Raw genomic sequence first — 17,100 nt, forward strand, 5'->3', positions numbered from 1 at the left:
GTTTCAAATAAGAAGCCACCAAAACAATATTCAACAGTTTTTAAAAAGGAAAGATTGACAATATCAATGTTGGCGATGATCGCCAACAAAAACCCACCAAATATTAGACCAAAATGATTTCCGGGTCACTGAACACAGTGCAATATCCTCATGCTACTTTTTTGCCCGAACCGACATGTGTGAAAAACACATTTCGTTGGTTTTTTGTGTTTTTATCAAGTTTGTCGAAATCAGCGACAATGCGAAAACCACTGATTAAATTACCTATTCTTTCTCGCTAATTCCGGCAGTGTCGTTAATTCAGGCAGCGACAATAGAAATGAAAAAAATCGGCGCCTAATCCCAATAATCACGTCGCTAATTTTTGCATCATTTTGTACCATTTCTTTGTCTTCTCTAAGGTTACGTTTTGGTAACTAATTATTCGATTTTTAAATTGTTAGAGATGGTTGGAAGTGACGAGATTAACGGATTAGAATCAATTAGACTTGTCGCTAGTATTCTTACACTGTAAAATTCAAAAACTAGCGACATATATACCAAAATTTGAGCATATTGCACTTTTTTGCGATCGCTTACTTTCCTGATCTTTATACATATGCGTAAAACAACGATTTGCTTAGTGTGTATAATCGAGCAAATGTTCTTTTTGCAATGTAATGGAGATACCTATGATTTTCGCGACTCTACTTGACGTCACAGAATTTCTGGCGTTTTATCGAGACCAGCGTAGTGGCCCGAGATGCTAAGCCAGAATTGCGAAGTAACTTCTGCACAATCACGTTACCTTTATTAAAACACGCAACTTGCAAGTTTGAAAAACCGAAAAATTAAGGAAGTCATCTTCTGCCTATTCATACAGGAACCTCTGCCATTTTAACTTCGTGCACTGGAAACTTTTGGCACTTCAAAAGATGCACATGTGTGTTTTAAATGTCAATGCATAATGTCGATCCAAAAACCATGGAAAAAAGCAAATTGCCTCTAACTTCGTAGAAACATTAAGTTTAACACAATTGGTAATCTGCATTATCTCAATCTGCAATTGAAAAACCGATAACATGAATAAAACTTTGGATGATCATTTCTTTCAAAAAGCTCAGAGCTGATTGCGTCATTTTTTGAATGATCAAAAAATGATCCCATCATTATGCTTGAAAGTCCAACACATTAGCCATCTATTTTAAACAGCAGTTCCAAAAGCTTTTCTGCAATTCAAATTTTTAAATTAGTTTCATAATTTTAGTAAACACTGTGTTGCTGTTTTAGTAAGATAATAATTAAGTTCTCTCTAGATCTCAAATTATGAGAATGGCAAACTTGTTCTAACTCTGGTTAAGTTCAAACAGGATTTATGTTTTTAAGAAAATAATGAATGTTCAGCCAGAATAGTATTCATTAAAATTTAGTTCTCATTTTGCGTCTCTGTTTCGTTGAGAAAGTCAATAACATCCTGCAATTTCTTGATGGCACCTTGGGTCTTGGAAGTTGCAGTTGGTTGAGCATAAACAGGTGAGCGGGTGGAGTGAATGAACTGAAACGTGTTTGTCATCACATTACTCAAGTGATTGATTAAAGACCCTGAAAATGCGTTTCTCCGGTCCACTGGTAGAGGATCCTCATCGTCTATCAACTCCTCGCGATCTTGTAGGTCCACGGAACCATTTGACAATGATATCAGAATTGTGTTTAAGGTCACCAGTATAATTATGCTCCATCTCATTTTGTGTAAGATAAAAACTTTATACACACCAGGAAGACTTATTTGGTGTGTTAAGCAATGTCTAGCAACTTCTATTTCAGCATTTGGTTATCAAGGTTTCTGATATACATTTCAGAGTGTGATGAAAAAAGCTAGATATGTGAAATGAACAATGCGTTACTGAATCCAACATACTTTCACGCAAATGTTTTAGTAATAGATATTACATACTTGAATTTCAACATGTTAGCTTGAATAAAACAATCCGATAGTTAATAACATCGAACTTTGTGAACTACATAGATAAAGTGGGCGAATTACACTGCAGTCATTAAAAAGTTTCCGGTTTGCATGTCACATAATTCTACGACATATTGGAACCCCATCATAAGACCTCCGAAATTGATCTCAGTTATATTTTATAAATAAGATAGAATGCATATATTATATCTGACCTGTATACTAACTAACTGGTTATGGAAGTAATTTACTTGTCATTTCGGGAAACAAATAATTAAAATGTGATTTAGGAAAATTATTAGGGCGCGTCTTTTATTGTTGAGTAAATTTTGGAGGATGGATTTTTTCCAATACTTAAGTTCTACCATTGAAAGTTCTTAAGTTCTACCATTTGAAAAACGGAAGCGATCAATGAAACCACTTTCCTTCAAAAAATCCTTGAAAAAAATAAGCGCTGAATTACGCATGGGTACATATAAATATTAACCCAATTACTTACTTTTGAACATTCAATATAGATGCTGAAATCGTTATTATGAGATTTGTAATAATCACATCCTAAACTTTTCATTTTTCTTTTTGCGGGAAAAGTTTGAAATTTTTCGTCTTTTTTCTACCTCTTCCGGCTTTATCAACTCTTCATTACGCTTTATAAATTTGAAATATATACACAATGGAAGCACTATGTTATTATAAAATATGCCAAAAAACATATGCCAAAACAATTGGATTCCCTAGATGCTGTGATACGATAAAACTTTAACCTTTGCTGCTGATGATGAGGCAGACTGTGCTGATTTTGGGTGTCAGAGGATTGGCTACAAGACATCATTGAACGTGAACCAAAATGCTCTAACTATCGTCTCTGTAATGTATCAGCTTATTATCACCAGGAAACTTTCTCTATTCTCGCTGAGTGGAAATTCTTGAGAAGAGTAATACCAGGTTGTGACGGTGTTTGAAACCGCAAGAGCTTTCCACAATTAGAAACAAATTTTTGTCAAATACCTCAGGGAGATAATTTGAGTGATCTGCTGCGGAACTTATTCCGTTCATCGGCAAAAAATGGTGGCCACGGCATATCTGACCAGCCACAAAGCCGTTGAGAAGTTCATCATGTCCAAAACCACTGCAAGCTTGATCATATCATCAGTCCTTAACGGAATGAAGTTCACTGTAGAGGCGAAATTTGTGCACGTTTATACTAGTAAAAAAGAGCAAATCAACAACAATTACACATTCAGTTGATAGAACATGTAACGCAATGGTTTTAACGCCCGAGACCGGTCCCCCAAATTGTGATGGCTGCAGTAAACAATTCAACGTTCAGCTTGCCCTTACGTGTAAAAAAATTGGACTACCAACTCAGAGACATAATGAAATCATATCTGTAGGGGGACTTAGAAAGTTTAGCGCATACAGAAAAATGGCTCCAAACTTAGAGCATATCTTTTAATCAGGGGACTCTGGAGCTTTAAGAACACTGTCTTGTTTGATATTCCAGTCAATGACACTAAAGCCAAATATTACAGCAATAAAACCTTCCAAATGTTCTAGAAGGTTGCGGAGATGAGAAAAGAAAGAATTACTTGAACGTGGTCAGCAGAAAAACATACCCTTGAATCCTTTAATTTTACGGGAAGGGCTACTTGTTCCCCAAATCTAATAATGACTCGCCAAATAAGAGGAGACTTTAGCATTATCACATACATAAAATCCTACTTAATGACAGAAATATAGAGCAATCTGTATATTTTTCGCACAAAAACATAGATAACTATTCATCAGCAAACTGTTCCAATGACAGTGGTTGCAGGGGAGTTTAAATATATGGCCAAATTGTTGGTTTTCATGCAAATTATATTAACATACAAAAATTTATGTCAATATATTGCTCTCTCAATGTCATGAATTTTGAAGTAATTTGTCTAATTTACCCAGATTTAAACCTCGACTTATAAAAAGACTTCATAATTCTAGTAGGGGGTCCAATATTGACTAAAAATACACGTTCCAGCTCCTGATTGAAGTCGAGGTAAAGTCTTTTCATGGTTTCAGATAAGGTCTTTTAATATCAAATTAGGGTAGAGCATGGTCTTTTCATGAGCCAAGGATTGCAGTTTTGTGGGATTAATAATAAAGAACTTTTCTAAACTCCGTTTTGTTGATGTGTATCATCTACCAGCAGAAACAAACTAGCGTTGAAACAGGCAGTCCGCATTGTAAAAACATTTGCCAAAAAATCTTAAGAAACATCGAACTCTTAGTTTTCATAGTTTTGATAAATTAGCTTTTGCAAGTAACCTATATTGTGAATGTGTTATAGTTAAATGCCTCAAAAACCAACCCGTAAAAAACAGCAGACAGACCCTTAAATTTTAAGACTAAACAGCGGTTTCAGCTTGCTGCTTGAATTGCATGCAGTCGAACGTTTTTTCTTACTTCGAGTTTTACCAATGAGATCCCAACCAGACTCTGCTATAAATTTTTACTTTATTTTCTTTGTGTAGAGTTTAGGACGGAGCAATGTTGCAACAAAGTTGACGATTAAAAATGTTTTCCAGTTCGTTCCGTTTTCAATAGTTTTTGAACAGATACCTTTTTGCAACCTTCGCTATGACTCTGAGCCTTACAATTCACTATTTTGTAATCACTTAGCTGAAAAATAAAAATGTAGTCATGATCAGCAGTTTTGACTGGTTATTGGGTTTTGCCGACTTATTTGAAATTCAAGCGTTTTTTTGTTTTCTAACTAAGCAACGTCTTCAAAATATATCGAAATTTTTCAAAAATTATGGAAAATCGTCCTCTAATTCATTAAATGTTAGAATTCATTGGTAGCAAAAGATTTTAATTGGCACTTAGAGTTTCAACTGCTATTGTGGAGCTCATCACTGTAATTAACTCAGAAACCTTATTGTTCCGAACAAATTTAGTGGGCGATGAACTATATACCCAAATGGGTTTTTATATTCAGTCAATGTTGGCAAACAGTTTTAATAATCGTGGAAAGATGTGAGGTGATATCATTAGAAAGCCCGCACACGAAATATAAAGGCCGTAGAATATATAGGCACGAAATAAGCTTCTTTAGTTATTTGTGATTGTTCTTGAACTTCAAATTTTGTCGGTTTTTTGGTAATTTAACTCGACAATTATAAAAAACGCATTTGCTTTTGATATATAGACTTTATTCAAATTACCCATATCCACGATATTCGGTACGATCATGTGTTACCAAAAGATGGGAGCAGCAATGATAAAGCTAGTTGTTATCTAATTGCTAAAAAAAATTAGATTGTAATCAGTCGATGTCTTTTTTCGAGAAAATTTATGTATTTTTTGCATTTTTAATGTTAATTACAGAACGGAACAATTCACAGGATTACATTAAATAATGCATTTTGATTGGCTTCCCAGGGCGTTTCCCGATGAGTTTCTTGAGGGGTGTATTTGGTTTCGTAAGGATGTTCAAGGAAATCTATCTTGATTATTAGTCGAAAGCTGAGGGGCGTTTTGACTTATTTTCAGAATAAACAATGGATTATTGAGCTTTGCCAATATTTTCAGTTTTTGGTCAGTTTCTAGCTTATGCACAGCAAAGACAGGTCGCATCATCTTTCTAGTGGGTTAAAATTTAATATCTACGATTTTACGTTTTAATTAGTGTTTTCGGATTTGATACTAAGAGTTTTCAACAAAAAAAATTTGACATTTTTCATCTTTGAGGTCATTTTTCTTGTTTTGTCCAAATTTTGATTGGTCTGATATCAAAATATAATATAGTTGTTTAAAACCAAGCACAATTGAACGAATCAATTTTTGCAGTCAATAAATAATCGATTTAACGGCTTCGACTCAGTCTTCTAGCAGAATTTAATGAACTTTTTGTCTTTATTTGTCGTGCTTTTTGTAGTCTTATGAAATTCCAGATAAATGCACGGCTAAGCGGCTTCCCATGTGTGAAGAAAGGAACAACTTTTCTGATTTCAGTCGATAGACAAATTTTTCATCGCTCTGAAATGAAATAATTTTTTTTAAAATTGGTTATTTTTTTGTCTACTTGTCAAATAGTCTCAAAAATTATAGGTCGCATTTCACAATATTGGTGTATTGGTGTTCAAAAAAGACATAATTTAACATATTAAGTGCGTTGCTTGTTGTTTTAACGGCTTCGACACAGGTTTTTCGCAAAAACTTTTTTAAGTTCCGATTTTGTCTGTATCTCTCGTTCTTTTTGTAGTAGACGTTTGACATATTCTAAGCAGTGAAAGATCCATTGGCAATTATTGGGAAAAATAAACAAAAAATATTCAATGCTTTCAGTTAATTTTGAATGTTTATATGCCTTGGAAATTAATTGATTTCGAAAAATTATTATTTTAACTTTGCCTTTTTTCTTTTTCGTCTACTTGTTACTTTATCTCATTATTCAGTAGTCACATCATATTCGGTTGTTCAAAAAAGTCACAATTCGTTTTATTTTCTTAAAACGAAATAGACAATGGTGTAAACTGCTTCAACGGCGTTATGGAAAAATTTAATTGATTTTTCTCGACTGTGGTTTTTTGTTGACGTACGTCGTATTCTGTTGTTTATGTCATCTTGCATTCAATAAGCGCTTGTTGTCTTCGTTTTGATTTTGTTGTCTGCATTGTCTTTTGGTGTGGCTAATGCTAGGTATCAGGGGACCTCTAGAGAGGTATTAATAAATTTGTTTAGGGGTTTCAGTTCAAGCAAATTTTTAATACAATTTTTTTGAACAATATTTGAATTTTTGCATGTTTTCTATCTCTTCCCCATTTGGTAGACAATGAAGTCAAAAACGTGGATGAGCTGGGTCTGAACATTATGTGCAAACGTGCATTGCCTAGTCTCCTAGTCGCCATTAAATTCTCTGCGGCAAATTTCAATAGAATTTAATCATGTTGTGAGAGGTTAGTTTCATGCTTTTCGCGAACCATTAACTTTTGCAGTAATTTATCTAACTGAATTTACTGAAAAAGTAAAATCTACTAACTGGAGGTCACAAGTTTGCAAGGTATTTTAATTCAGAGTCAATCTTTCTGTATTCATTCCACCAAGACCAAATTCAAATCTTGCATGCCGTTCTCTTAGATTTACAATTTTCTGGTAGTTTTTATTGTTTTAAGGTTATTGTTTGGTGGTTTTAGGCATTTAACGTTATAGGCTGTTCAAATTTCTCTGTCTGTACAGCCCTCGTTTGTAGAAGTCTCTAACAAGAAAAATACTTGCGAAATGAAGCAAAATCTTTTCAAGCATAATCTTCATTTTTGGATTTCTTCTATAAGCTGATAATTCAAGAATTTTTGAAAATTACTGTAAACATCTTAGTTGAGGCGAATGTTTCTCATTGTGATTAGAACTCAATTAATCGGATAATGCAATCGAATAAATTGACATAATTTGTTTAGTAGCTGATGGCTTGTTTTTTTTAGCTTTCCCAGATATGGCATTCCAAGTGTTTATTTCCGATGTTTCAATGAACATCGCTATTTAGAAGAACAATTGCATTCATCTTCGAAACTGATCAATGTTCATAGTGTCAAAGTGGAAAAGAAAGCCAAGATAAAATGAAGCGCAGTTGATTATATATGGAGGTTGATTATATTGATTATATATTGGAAGACAGTAGCATATTATTTTCTATGTATTTTCAATTGCTCAATCCTAGTTGAAAAGTAAAAGAAGGGCGCAAATATTGAAACATACACGTCAGATTGCCGGGAAATAACCTCAACTGATTGATTCCTATGACCCCGAGTGTGATTGAAACAGAAAAAATTTGACTGTTTTACAAAAATATCTGTTTTACAAATTTTTGATTGGCTTTCGCATTTAGGCATACACCAGCTCTGATCTTTCCAATTAACTTTAGTCCTGCTATCAAAGACTAATTAGAACAACGTTCAAATACCAAGCACCTAAACCTGGGCTTTATCGGTTTATACCGTTTTTTATTTTGGTTTTCGATAGACTCCATTTCACAATGCTTTTTTGAGTAACTGCAGTTAAAACGCCCTTTGGACAGAATGAGCGAGGAAAGAAACCAGACTAGAGAAGGGAAAAAAATTTCGTGCAATTTGTACAAAGCGGTAAAATTAGAGTCGCAGAAAATTTTTTGTTAGCAAATTATTAGGAGTGCAATAGTAACTGGCAATGAACATGAGAGCCTTCTCAATTTAGTATTAATTGCTTCAAATTAGTCTTGCTTCTGTTGAATTCTCATCCCTATTAACTATTCGTGGCCTCTCGTCCTATTTCAAATTTGCTTTATGAGGGTTCAGCTAATGCTCAATTGCAAGGAATACCTTGAAAGCCGACCGATATTGTTGAGTACTTCCTTAGTAGCACAAAGCTGAACAAATCTCTCGCGAAACGTCTTACCGACTGAAGTTGTGGAACTGCTTTCAAACGTCTGGCTGGGAATGCTGTAGAGAAGCAATCCTCAATTGCAGGTCACAGATTAATGTGACTGATAAAAAACTGAAAAGCAGGAAAAATTCAAACTTCCAGAACTCCTCTTCACACCAACTTTTAATTAAAATTTCTCGTTCACTTCAGAGACGCCAAACGAAAAAGTTCTAAAAAACTACACCTGACCGCAAGAGGAAGCTGACCGCCCCTGGCCCTCTCCAGTTCTTGAATTCTTTTACTGAAATTTTGATTCCGTATCAAAAAGAGAAGGATCTGACAAAAAAGCGTCATTAAGAGTGGAATTAAATATGCTACGAAACTCATTTCATAGCATTCAATTTAATCAACCATGTAAAATTTTGTTTATCCTCTTTTGTGACTGTTTTACGTTAAACTCAAATTAAAACTTCCTATTAAAATGAACTATCCCAATTTGTAACGTTGCTAACTCGTCCTTTTGAGCAACATCCAAAAAACGTACACGGCGTGCCGTCAAATACAGATAGAAACATGACCGACTAACGTCAGGCGAAATGCTTTCAAACGGCCGGCAAGCCGTTGCCTTCGTCAGTAGCTAGCCACACTGCTTTTTTTCATTTTTTTTATCATACTTACCTGAAGCAACTATCACACTCATATTAAACAATTTCCACGAGGCTAGCCAAGAAAACGATCCACTAGCGTTTGTATACGTCAAGTTCAGCCAGCAGAAGTCCTCCATGGTACTTGAAATGGCTGAGTGCATTTAAGGCAGAGGAAGTCTTCTACTACAGTTTTATAGAACTTTAAGTCTTAACAAGAACTTCTCAAACTCAATTTTATAAGATCAAACTCCTCTTACTGTGTATATAAATTCTTTCACCCCTGGTTGTACATAAATTGTATTGTTGCCTTCGTCAGTAGCTAGCCACGGTTTATTGAGGCTATCTTTAGCTTGATTCGACTCTGCAATTTTTAGTTTTCTAGCCTTTTTAGTAAATAAATCAAATAAATAACTCATTTTAAAAACTTCCAGATTTCGCAGTGAAAATGTTCAAAACTAGTTTTTTGTCTCTGGAGTTAAGTAATCCATCTGCAAGACTTGAAAAGGTTCGTTGGCCAGTAATGATCGTTAAACTCAGAAAAAGACAGCAATATTCAAAAATTTGGAAACCATTGGAAAGTTTAACAGAATCTTGCTATAGTTCAAGATATTAAAATCTTTAAAACCATTTCATTGTCTCAAGAAACTATCTAGTATCCCTATTTCAAGCTTTACATAGTTTCACTGGCTCATAAAGATCCATAAACTTAGAACATGATAATTTTCCAAAAATTTGAGAAAATAATTTTTATCAAAAATTGCTGAAGCTAGAGTCATTAAAATACTGATAACCTTTCTATTAACTCTAGAAACTATACGACAGCCTATTATCAAACCCTAGAGGAGGTTGCGTGGCTCTTGAGGCTTGTTAAACCTAAAAAATGACAAAAAAAATTGAAAAAAAAATTAAGTTGCATAAAAAACTGCATAAATTTGTGATAAAGATGAAAACTAATCTGTGGCCAAAAAAAATTTCCAGTAACTTATTATCAAAACTAACGGAGATGTCCTGAAACCTGTCCACTACCGCTAGAAACTATGCATTAACTTATTACAAAACCCTAGAGGAGGTTATTTGAAACTTAGGGCTGACAGAAAAATGACAAAAAATTTCAGTAAGCTTGAAAAAGTTGTGAAAATTAGTATAAAATTGATGCTTTTTAGCGATCGGTTGTTCGAAGCCACGGGGGTGGGGGTTCAGGGTAGTGGGGGGGGGGTCAATAGGTGGGGGTGTCTTCAATCTCTAAGATCCGCCCCTCACAGAATAAGTATAATTTTCTAAAACAGTTTGAGCTGAAACAGAGCTGAAAAGCTCTAAGAGCACTTAATGCCCGCTGGTCGCTCACTGCTTATCCCGTTTTCGAGGACGAAAAGTCGAAAGCGTCAGACGAAAAATCCGTCAAGCAAAAAATCGCATAAAAAAGACCGACAGGACTAATATATTTGCTACAAACTTGGTTTGAGAGCAATTATAAGATAAATGGGTTAGAAAAAATTTGACTTAGAAAGAATTGTTTTTACGATGTCAATGAAAAAACTGGAATGCAATTCTGAACAAATATTGGCAAAAAACTGATACCCTTGAGTGGATTCAATCATGTCTTACAACAGACCAAATGAGACCTCTCAATAATGCTTCAATGCAAAACGAAAAACTAAAACAGGAAAAATTCAAAAATCAATATTTTTCAAAACAAGTGTCAGACATTTCAGCTATGGATGAGCACAATTCAATAAATTCAAAAACAACTCATTAAAGAGTCTAGAGGACTGTCATTAGTGACACTAAGTGCTAGAACAACAAATATTTCACGAAAAATATGTCATGAAAATATAAAAAAAATATGAAAATAAATAAATAATGGAAGGGCCAATTAGAACTATCTATAATGAGACTTAAAGGCAAAGAACAAACAACAAAATGCGGCAAAAAAAACATTTTTTAAAAAAAAGCAAGTCGTGTCAAAGTCGTGAAAACCGTTAGTTATGAAAAACCTTTAAACTGGCCAAACTCGAAAGAGAGATACTTAGAGCTCTCCATCATAAGACAGTGAGAGAATAATAAAAAATGAATGATAAAAGCTGGAACATTCAAAAAAAATTTTTTTGAAAACCGTTAGATTTCAATTCAAAGCAGTAGACCATTTATTATTAACAAAATTCCCCAAAAGAGCCATTAGGACCTATCATTGACGCAAACAAATGACGAAACAAAAAAATACCGCAAAAAACAATCCAAAATGCACTGATATTATGGAGACAAATAGGTTCTAAGTCATGAAAAATCATGTTGCCCTTTGAGGGGTCTAAACAACTGCAACTACGCATTATTAGTACTCATTCAAATTGCCACAAAAAAAATTCCTTCAAAATCCAAAAATCTGTTGAATCACTTTTTCTTACTATTTCACTTAAGAAGCAGGTTGAAAAAAATCGACTCAAAATTACTCGTTTTTCGCTCCTCTTACTACTCCAGCGTGATTAAAATAAATCACTGCTACAATTTGATATCATTTCCTTCATCAAATCCAATTAATTCATCCCTCCACTTCCCCCATTTCCACTCAAGGTAAAAATTGGTTCGAAATTTTACCGGATTTAGGGAAGTAGTAGTAAAAAGATATATTAAAAATGGAGGGGTGAAAAATGAACTGTGAGAAAATATTAAGCGTACAAATAATGAGAAAACATAGTTGGTGGAAAGAAATACGTACAAACTCACCACTCCAGCTAATCGCAGAAATCATTCGTAGATAGATCTATGTCAAAATCGAGTATCTCTTCGAATACTCTTACAAGTTCTTGATTATTAATTTCTTGTTTCCCGACTAAAGATACCAATTCTCAATTCTTAGTTTTCGGTTATATAAAAATTCGACTTTAAAAAAAGTTGCGTGTCCCGATTTCTTGATTAAAACAAACAAAACGTTTTCATTGAATTTCTTGCATTTTCAATGATTCCTGTACGCCAATGTAAAAGATGTACGCCCTGTACACAAGTAAAAAAACCTTGTTTATCACAATCTGGAGCCTTTTCTGGTGATCTAAAATTTTCACTGAACATTGAATGTTATGACTGAAAATTAACGGCCTTATCAAGATCGATGCTTTCAGCAATTAATGATGCTTTTAAAAATTAAAAACGATGATTTCCTTTTAATAGTCCAACAAACTCAACGTTTATACATTTGGCAGAACTTAAAATCTATCTGATAAAAAGTAAGTGCAAAAATTGAATTGGAATTAAATGGCAGCTGGATATATATTCTATTTACAACTGTATAACTATTTGGTCTTGTAATGGCAGCTAACATGGAGAACAACATTTAGAGACAAACAGCTTAGCTCAATTTAGCAGCATTCCCCATCTCAACACAAGTAATTGCCATTGTAACACAATCGAAAAAAGTTCCATGGTTAAATGTCAAGTAAAATTACTTCAACACGGAGCCCACTAAACAGATGTCGCAAGATAAAACTAGCTTCTATCAAACGGAAACGGAACATATCAATTTGAACGCAATTTATCAAACCCGATAGGATCCAGCCTTTGTCCAAAAAAATTTTGCACATTTTTCTTTAGATTTTAACTAAGATTAAGATTGAATAAGGTACCGAAAAAATCCATTCATTACGTGGCCAATGACCGAAAAGCCAAATTTCAATTAAGATGTTTGGATGCTTAGTGTGTTGAGGCAGCTTTCAATAAAATACACAGAGCCCAAAACATTAAAATGACAGTGATCAGATGTTAACGTTCACAAAAATATCACTTACATTGCACATTTTGGCACATCAGCTCATACACTTAGACATGAGTACAAAGCAGGTAGGTTTCTTACAGAAAATTAAATCTAACATGGGCGAATTTCATTTATAACACGGCTACAGTTAGCTAGGTATACAAGGCAGAGGATATTTGATGGTGGAACTGTTTTCTCTTTTCCCATGTGGAATATGCTCAGCTTACTCAATACTCATGCACACATTATTTAAACATAGCTGGCAGATTGCCAGAAAATAGCCGCAATAGATTCGTAGATCGGCAGTCTAAAAAAACAGTAAAAAAAGACAGACCAAAAAAATTCGTCTTTTCATTGAAGGCTGATCTGTTATATTTTGATTAAAAATCTGTATAAGTTATTGCTGCCTCTATTAGCTGATCTCAAATAACCTTCATTTAGAGTGACACACACCCATTTGACCTTATCTCTTTGAATTAAAGTAAATAAAAGTCAATTTCAAAGTGAGAAAGTCTTTTTTTTGAGTGAGGAAGTCAAGTGTGGCCAAAAATTTAATCACGCGCATGAACAAAAAAACTCGCTCCACTAAGAGCGAAAAATGACGTCACACATGCAATTTAGTTAAAATTGCATGAACGAATGAACAAAAAGTGGCTGTGACGTCATATGGTCGTAACAAAAATCATGACGACGAAATAAAAAAACATAGCAGGACAAGTCCTGACGTACAATTCAAAGAATTTTCATTGACTAAACAGAAAACTAGACCTAGAACTGACTATGAATGGATTGGTAAAACCATTTAGAAAAAAATCCGATCCAACAAAAACGAAAAAACAGTAAAAATCAAAGTCAAATTGCCGCATGTGAACAAAAAACCACTAGCGAGAAAGCGAATTTTTGTTCAAACACCATTTTCTCACTCTACTTTAAATTTGAAGCGAAAAAAATTTACGCCGCAAAACCACTCGCTTTTTCGCTCCACTTCCTGTTTCGGCGTGACCAAAATCACTACTCCAATTTGACTTCAAAAATCATGAAAATTTGTGAACAGATCTTAAAAAAAGACAGCGCCCCAATACAATTCAAATTCTTTGAATTGTAAAAAACCAAGAGAAGGCCAATAATAGCCTCAGCTATCGCTGTGCGGCTATTAAAAACTTTTAATTCGATGGCGAGTGCCAGTAATCATAAAGTGACTAAAACGATTGTTAATGTCACTTATTTTCTGATGAACAATCTGATGAAAACGCATTTTGTTCACGGGGAAAAGAAACAGATCCTGGGTAGTTCAGATAACTACCAAAAAGGGAGACTATGCAGGTTGGATTGTGATAAAACTTCTTTGATGACTTTTTGGTATGTGAAGGGTTGCTGTGTTGAGTGATTGCTTCATAGCGACCGGAATTTTTTTGTAGCTTCTGAATACAAAACCTGAAAAGAAATAAAATCGAATTAAACTATCAATTCAGTCAAAAATTGGATACGATAGGATCTCAGACAAAAGTAAGTATAAATATGTAAAATCCATTATGCAAATGACATTTTAAATTTCTGCACACAAGGCAATGCAATAATACAGTACTTTGCCAATATCCAACAGTGAACCCCCTTAACCCACATCGGGATTGAAACAGAAAAAAATAGATGTTGACAGAATTTTTTTCGAAGTGTCAAACAGGGTTTAACATTGGTGTGGTGTGCAGTTTCTGTAAGATTACACTACTATACTTAATTCGGCTTCGAAACGGAAGTCTTAGAATGTGAAGACAAATTCCAGCTAGCAATCGCTCCCATGAACTTTGATAACCAAAAGCACTATGGCTTTACCGGTTTATTTCATTTCTTTTGACTTAGCTCTTTTGACCCTGATGTTATTCACGTCAGTTTGTAATTCAATGAATAAAAAAATTTACATCAGTTTCTTTGAAACAGTGAGTGAGGTAAGTGTAAATAGTGATTTGTGTAATAAGAGAAGTTTCGAATTATAATCCAAAGAATTGAATGATGCAATTACCTGACAGTCATCATAACTATAGCAACATAGACAGTCAACAAAGCCCAATATCCTATATACGCAACTTTGAACAAAAATCTAAAAGCAATTAAAATTTGCCAGTACAAGATCTAGCGTACTTTATTCAAATATTGACACAAGACAAACTTAGAAAGGAAAACAAAACAAAAATCTTGTGCGAATGAATGACTGACAAACCAAAAAGAAGGCGAAAACCGGCAATTGGAAAAAAAAGCCAGTGGCGGCAAAGAAAGAAAACCACAAAACAACATGCCAAAGCCCTTTACAACATACTATAAAATATCCATTAGCATTTAGAATGGCTGAAAAAAGCATGAAAGAAATTCAAGTAAAGGCAAGATACACAAATTCCCTTTAACATTTCGAAAACAAATGGTATGTCTCCAAGTGGAAACCTTAGGTCATAATTAAAGCCAAAAATGAAAAAAATGGACTAAAATTATACTGCATGAGATGACTGATAACAACAGTTATTTTTGAGACTAGGCGATAAGGCAACACAAAAATCACCAAAAAAATGCGAGGCGCAAAAATCAACTTAAAAAAAATAGTGTCAAAGTCAAAAAACGGCTGCTAGCAACTCAAGAAACAAATTAAACTTACTTATGTCTCTTTAGCAACCGACAACACGTGTGTGTCATTAACAAGACTGAGTGTTAAGATAACAAAAAAAAACAACCAATACTCGCAAGATCTGGAAAATGCCATACCTTTTAAAACCAATAACTATCAGACAGCAAGAAGAACGACAAAATTGAACAACGTATAAGTCATAAAAAGCATTAGCGTTCAAATGAACACTGAAAACGAAAAACTTAAAGCCATTTGCCGACCCATGAAACCTCTCCTTGATGCCATTAAATGATAAGACAACACAAAGTACACGAAACTCAAAAATTATATGGCAATTTTTGAAAACTATTAAAGTGAAAGTCATGAAAACCACTAGCCATCAGCTCGAAGAATTAAATAGGTTCATTTATGCCTCATTAGCAACCAATGAGACTTTTGAGTAATGATACCAAGTGATAAGACAAAGAAATAATAAAAAGGGCAAAAATGAAATATTATCTAATATTTTATGACAATAAAGTATCGAAGCCAATAAAAGCTTTAGCAGCCCGCTAGGAAAATCAAGCAACTAAAAATAGGCGCAATTAGAACACATATGCATCAAATTAATAGTATGAAGAATTATTGAAAGAGGAGTCAAATTTACGCACGTGAAAAAGAATCCCCTCAAGAACCAACAATTCTTCGAACACCAATTTTTCACTCTACTTTAGAGGCGGATCGAAGAAATCACGTCGTACGCCTATTTGCTTTTTCACTCCCCTTACTACTCCAGCGCAACTGAAATCATTGAACGTAATCGATAAAACAATTAAAAAAATTACGGGGCAAAAAACAAGGTAACTGAATGACAAATTACAGGAATGAAATAATGAGAAACAGGAAACATAAAATCTCCGTTTTAAATCTGAATAATACAAAACTGACACAAAGTAGCGCATGTGACATATATAAAAGCATAAACCGCGCTATAAACAGCACCGATAAAAGTCGAAAATTGATAAACAATTCCTACATCACGAAAGTTATTCAACAAACAAGCAGACTATGAAAACTTAAAACAATTTCAGAAAAATAACGTTATCTAAAAAACGCTTTAATTTTAGAACTTGACAACAATTTCTTATGAAAAACGTTCCTTCAAGGGACCAAATGTTGACGATGCGAACACAAAACATAGCCGCCAGATTACCGGAATAGCTGCACATCAGACTTGCGGGCAGGATAGTACAGATAAAACTGCTCACGCTACAAAAACATAAAGCTGACCACGCTAATAACGACAATAGAACTCAGAAACTGATAAACAGATAGAGATATAAGTTGAAAAAGTTACCGACGCCGCTCAAACATAAACCGACTAATGTCGGAAGAATTGCTCTCGAACGACAGGCGAGGCAATTTAATTCAGGGGCTGTAGCCTATATAAATTTTTCTCTATGGGTGCAAAAATAGTTGACCATGCCGGGATTCGAACCACGGACCTCCCGATTGCTCGCCAAAAGCACTGCCCACTCGGCTATCAAGCACTTCCTTTTGCTTGCTGAAATCAACTTCATTTTAGCAACATGCTTTACTTCGGAGTGAGAACAAGAGATCACTCAAAAAAGAAGAACGAAAGCGTAAAAATGTCACTTGAGAAGTCAAAAAAGGTTCTAGAAGAAAATAAAAAATTGCAAAGAAACAAAATTCCATAAAAAAGACCAACACGGGTACAATAATTGTTACGAACTTCGTTCGAGAGCAATTAAAAGCATTCAGCGATAAATTAAGTTTGTTAAAA

General features: G+C 34.3%; 2 protein-coding genes across 2 annotated transcripts in view; both read right to left on the reverse strand.

The window, feature by feature from the left end:
- Positions 1–17,100, reverse strand: part of LOC142342913 (uncharacterized) — a 486,697-nt gene that overhangs the window by 240,171 nt on the left and 229,426 nt on the right. The gene's annotated exons all lie outside the window — the stretch shown is intronic.
- The window catches only part of LOC142342314 (uncharacterized), a 37,037-nt gene continuing 33,786 nt past the window's right edge, over positions 13,850–17,100 (reverse strand). Inside the window, exon 5 of the mRNA XM_075393606.1 lies at positions 13,850–14,140. The gene's annotated coding sequence lies outside the window, so the exon portion shown is untranslated. The remainder of the gene's footprint in view (positions 14,141–17,100) is intronic.

The sequence above is a fragment of the Convolutriloba macropyga genome, chromosome 7 (genome assembly GCF_964194025.1).
Source record: "Convolutriloba macropyga chromosome 7, txConMacr16.3, whole genome shotgun sequence".
Lineage (NCBI taxonomy): Eukaryota > Metazoa > Xenacoelomorpha > Acoela > Convolutidae > Convolutriloba > Convolutriloba macropyga.